Here is a 5,669-nt window from a genome sequence, read left to right as displayed (position 1 = left end):
GTCATTGTTGTTTGGCGGGTCCGGGCTGGGGATTCGAACCTGCCACCTTAGGTGTACGTGGCTGGCGCCTTAGCCGGTTGAGCTATAGGCGCCAAGCCAATTAATAAGAATTCTTACATGATTAATAGTACAAGAAATTATAATGGCTCCTGATAAACAACTCATCCTAAAGGGAATTTATATGCACACTACTAAAAATTATCCACACTACAAGACTACAAGGAGTGCCAGAATTCAAACCACAAGAATCTCTCTCACCAGTGCGGTAGCTCACGCCTGTAATCCTAGCACTTGGGAGGCCAAGGCGAGTGGACTGCCTGAGCTCACAGGTTCGAGATCAGCCTGAGACAGAGTGAAACCTTGTCTCTAGAAATAGCCCAGTGTTGTGTAGGGTACCTGTAGTCCCAGCTACTTGGGAGGCTGAGGCAAGAGAATCACTTGAGCGCAAAAGTTTGAGGTTGCTGTGAGCTCTAATGCCACAGCACTCTATCAAGGGTGACAAAGTGAGACTCTGTCTCAAAAAAAAAAAAAAAAGAAACACACAAAAACAAAACAGAAGAGGTGGCACCTGTGGCTCAAAGGAATAGGGTGCCAGCCCCACATACTGGAGGTGGCAGGGTCAAACTCAGCCCTGGCCAAAAACTGAAAATAAACAAAAACAAAACAAAAAAACAGAAGAAACAAACAAAGTACCATGTTCCCAGGGAGAAACAGGCCCAGGCTCATTTTGAAAGATAGATCCTGGCTCTGAAAGCAAATTACTAGAGCAGGCTTTTAGGAAAATAAAGCCTAGGGGCTTGCCTTGCTTTAGAACCTCTGTAGGGTCTCTCTAGAATCATAGTGAAGTGATGTCTGCTCATTCCAGTGGCCCCAGAGCCCTGGGAAAGGAAGGTGAGCCTGACCCTGGCACCTTGCACTCCTGACTTGGTGTCATCCAAGAAGCCTGGAGCTCATCAGGATCACCTATGTCCAGAGGCAAATCCTAATCACTGACCACTGGCAGCTACTAGGGCACAGGTGCCCTACACTGCCAACACCCTAACGACCACTGTGACCTCCCAGTCTTCCTTCATGCATGTGGTTCACTTCCTCCACCAGATACCAGCAGGGTCGGTCACCAGCGTGGCTGGACTGGCCCCAGAGAAGCCACCTACAATGTCACAGGACAATCCATGGTTGCTCAGGCAGCTGTTTTGGCCTCTCCAAGGGCCCAGCCCCCTGAGAACAGAAATCACAGGGAAAAGTGAAAGTAAAAACTATTCCTGCCATTAGCTAGGCCACATTTGGGGCTGCAACTATCCTTCAGATGTCATAGACCACCCCTGTCCAGATGGTCACCTTAGTACAACAGACACCTCTAGATCAACACCAGCAGGCAGTAAAAACTGCAACACAAAATGGCACTCAGGTAGTCCTAATCCCCACTGGGGTCCAGGGCAGGTGTACAGGGCAGCCACATGCTGGCTGGCAGTCCGCCCAGGCAGCAGCATCAGCACAACAGGACAGCTGGAGCAGCCAGCACTGAGTGGATCAAAACTAAAGACAGTGAGAGCGATGTCATTGCCCCGAATGTGGACATACCATGCGTGGTTGTGACCAAAAAGAATGTTAAATACTAGTGACTGGGAAATCTTTTCTTTGGGAGGAGGCGGGGGAGACAGAGTCTCACTATATTGAGACTCCATAGAGTGCTGTAGCATCACAGCTTACAGCAACCTCAAACTTTTGGGCTTAAGTGATTCTCTTGCCTCAGCTCCCAAGTAGCTGGGACTACAGGCACTTGCCACAACACCCAGCTATTTTTTGTTGCAGTTGTCATTGTTGTTCAGCAGGCCCAGGCTGGGTTTGAACTTGGCAGCACTGTAACCACTGTGCTAGGGGCGCCAAGACAGGAAATCTTTCCTTAAAAAATATCAGTGTTTGTGACGTGAGGGAAGAATAAAATGGAATCCTACAAGATTGAGGCTTGTTTTAAATCTGCAATTTCAAAAGCCATATCTCCAGGTAATCAATATGAGAGTTTTTATTCTCCAAAGCAAGCTATCAGGAAACGGAAACTAAAAAGGGAAGTTTTTGGATTAAATGTGATGCCTTATACACATCACTCAGTAAATTCTAAGGTAGCATAATGACAAAGAGAAAAATAATAAACTGTATAGTGGAGGAGTACTGCAGAGAGCTCCTTAACTAAGTGAAGGAAGTTACCATCAGCTGTAATAGGATAAACTGGTATCTGGTATCAGATGCAGGTGGGGAGGGTTGCCTGGCTGGTGGGGAGGCTTGCCTGGCTGGTGGGGAGGCTTGTCTGGCTGGTGAGGGGGGTTGCCTGGCTGGTGGGGAGGGTTGCCTGGCTGGTGAGGGGGGTTGCCTGGCTGGTGGGGAGGGTTGCCTGGCCTCTGGCTCTGGGGCATTTCTGTTGGAGCACCACCAGAACAGGGGCCCAATTACAATTACAGGGGCCCAGGGCTGGGAGGGTTTCTGGAGGGGCGCATTACAGCCCCCTCCTGCTGTGGAGAGGCTGAGGCAACAGGATCACCTGAGCCAGGAGTTTGAGGTTGCTGGAAGATGTGATGCCACGGCACTCTAGACTGGGGCAAAAGAGTGCCTGTTTCAAAAAAAAAAATCCAATAGGTTAAAATTTGATATCTTCATAAAGAACTCATGCAAGTTGATAATAAAAATAGACAAGTATTAAGAAATAAATGGGGTGGCTTGGCACCTGTGGCTCAAGTGGCTAAGGCGTCAGCCACATACACCTGAGCTGGTGGGTTCGAATCCAGCCTGGGCCTGCCAAACAACAATGACGGCTGCAAACAAAAAATAGCCAGGCGTTATGGTGGGCGCCTGTAATCTCAGCTACTTGGGAGGTGAAGGTAGGAGACTCGCTTGAGCCCAGGAGTTGGAGGTTGCTGTAAGCTGTGATGCCATGACACGCTACCCAGGGCAACACCTTGAGGTGCTGTCTCAAAAAAAACAAACAAACAAAAAAAAGAAATAAATGGGGCTCAGGACCTGTGGCTCAAGTGGCTAAGGCGTCAGCCACATACACCTGAGTTGGCGGGTTTGGATCCAGCCTGGGCCTGCAAAACAACAATGATGGCTGCAACCAAAAAATAGCCAGGCATTGTAGGGAGCTCCTGTAGTCCCACCTACTTGGGAGGTGGAGGCAGGAGACTCACTTGAGCTCAGGAGTTGGAGGTTGCTGTGAGCTGTGATGCCATGGCACTCTACCCAGGTGACAGCTTGAGGCTCTGTCTCGAAAAAAAAGAAAGAAAGAAGAAGGAAATGGGCCAAATTCAAAGAACCAATTCTTAGAAATATACCCTGTGCAGTCATCAAGTGAATAAATGCTCAATCTCCAGGGTCATGAAAGAAATGTGTATTCAAGCAATGAGATGTTTTTTCTCTGAGAAAGCAGCAAAAAACCCACAATCAACACAGAAACAGAAACACATACACACAAGGTGAGTGCACACACACCTAATCTCTTTTTTTAAAAAATGGTAATAATCATAAAGACAGAAGTTGGTGAAATGGAGAGTCATACATTCCAGGCAGGAGGGTAAAATTCATTCAGCTTTTCCAGGAAATTACTTTATAATACACATTAGCATCCTTCAATATTTTACTACTTTGCCCAGTAATAATCCTGGCAGAAAATATTTGAAGCTTAAAGTCATTAGTTCATTGTTAACTGGAAAATTGGAAATAAAGTTGAAGTAAACTACAGCATTTCATGGGGTTGCTGAGTTTATTTATTTATTTATTTTGTTGAGACAGAGCCTCAAGCTGTCCCCTTGGGTAGAGTGCCATGGCTTCACAGCTCACAGCAACCTCCAACTCCTGGGCTCCAGCGAGTCTCCTGCCTCAGCCTCCCAAGTAGCTGGGACCACAGGCACCCACCACAATGCCCGGCTTTTTTTTGGTTGCAGCCGTCATTGTTGTTTGGTGGGTCTGGGCTGGATTCAAACCTGCCACCTTAGGTGTATGTGGCTGGCGCCTTAGCCACTTGAGCCACAGGTGCCGAGCCTAGGGGTTGTTGAGTTTAGAGAAACATGGAAAAAATACACCAAAATCATTTCCAAAAAATAGGACCACAGAATATGTGCCTTCTGCTTCTGAAACATCAGTGCAAAGCTCAGTAAAAGAAAGGCTGGACAAGACAAGAAATTAGCCCGAATTTCTCTTAGTTTCTCTCTCTCTCTTTTTTTTAAACAGAGTCTCGGTTTATTGCCTTTGGTAGAGTTGTGGAGTCACAGCTCATAGCAGCCTCCAACTCCTGGGCTTAGGTGATTCTCTTGCCTCAGCCTCCCAAGTAGCTGGGACTACAGGCGCCTGCCACAACGCCTGGCTATTTTTTGTTGTTGTTGTTGTTTTTGCAGTTTGGCTGGGGGTGGGTTCAAGCCCACCACCCTGTGTATATGGGGCCAGTGTGCTACCCACTGAGCCACAGGCACTGTCCCTCCTAGTTTCTCTTTATGTATGTATTTTTCTTTGACGCCATACTAGTGCCCATCATATTTATTTGAAGAGACAAAAATCTCACTCTGTGGCCCAGTCTAGAGTGCAGTACTCATAATTTACTGTAACCTCAAACTTCTGGCCTCAAGGTATCCCCCGGCCTCAGCCTCTCAAGTAGCTGGGACTGGCTGGGTGCAGTGGCTCACACCTGGAATCCTAGCACTCTGAGAGGCTGAGGTGGGTGGATTGCTTGAGCTCACAAGTCCAAGACCAGCCTGAGAGTGAGATCCCATCTCTTCAAAATAGTCGGGCGTGTGGTGGGAGGCTAACACAAGACAATCACTTTAACCCAGGAGTTTGAGGTTCCCAAGACCTATGACATCATGACACTTTACTGTGGGTGACAATGTGAGACTCTGTCTCAAAACAAAAAAACCAAAGTAACTGGGACTACAGGCATGTACCCACCCAGACTTTTCATTCTCCAGCAGATGCACTGGTGAAAATATAGTGACTTTTACCCCTCTAAATTACCCAGTGAACAGCCAGCTGTTGACATATACTTTGTTTTTGTTTTTGTTTTTAGTTTTAGGCCGGGGCTGGGTTTGAACCTGCCACCTCCAGCATATGGGGCCAGGGCCCTACTCCTTTGAGCCATAGGTGCTGCCCTTGACATATACTTTTTTTTTCTTGTTTGTTTGTTTGTTTTGGACATACACTTTGAAAGAGAAATTTCTCCTTGAATTCACAGAGCTTGAGCTATAACTATGGACACAGTAATATAGGTAGATATGATGAAAGTATAGTTTCATAAGTATATTCTTTTTTTTTTTTTGAGACAGTCTCACTATGTCACCCTTGGTAGAGTGCCATGCATCTCTGCTTAATCAACCTCAAACACTTGGGCTCAAGAGATTCTCTTGCCTCAGCCTCCCATGTAGCTGGCACTACCAGCATCCTACACAACGCCCAGCTATTTCTGTTGCTGTTGTCATTGTAGTTGGCCCAGGCTGGGTTCAAACCTGCCACCTTTGGTGCATGTGGCTGGCGCCATAACCACTGTGCTACGGGCATCGAGTCCATAAGTATGTTCTTAACTAAGACTTTTTATAAGTAAACATCTGTACCTAGTGTACTTTATCTAATCCTGAACAATATTGTCTTATTGGTTCTGGAAATACTTGTTGATGCAGGAACGGTAGAAATGT

Source organism: Otolemur garnettii, unplaced genomic scaffold (genome assembly GCF_000181295.1).
Source record: "Otolemur garnettii isolate 467f Iridium unplaced genomic scaffold, OtoGar3 scaffold00300, whole genome shotgun sequence".
Lineage (NCBI taxonomy): Eukaryota > Metazoa > Chordata > Mammalia > Primates > Galagidae > Otolemur > Otolemur garnettii.
This window is presented reverse-complemented; position numbering follows the sequence as displayed.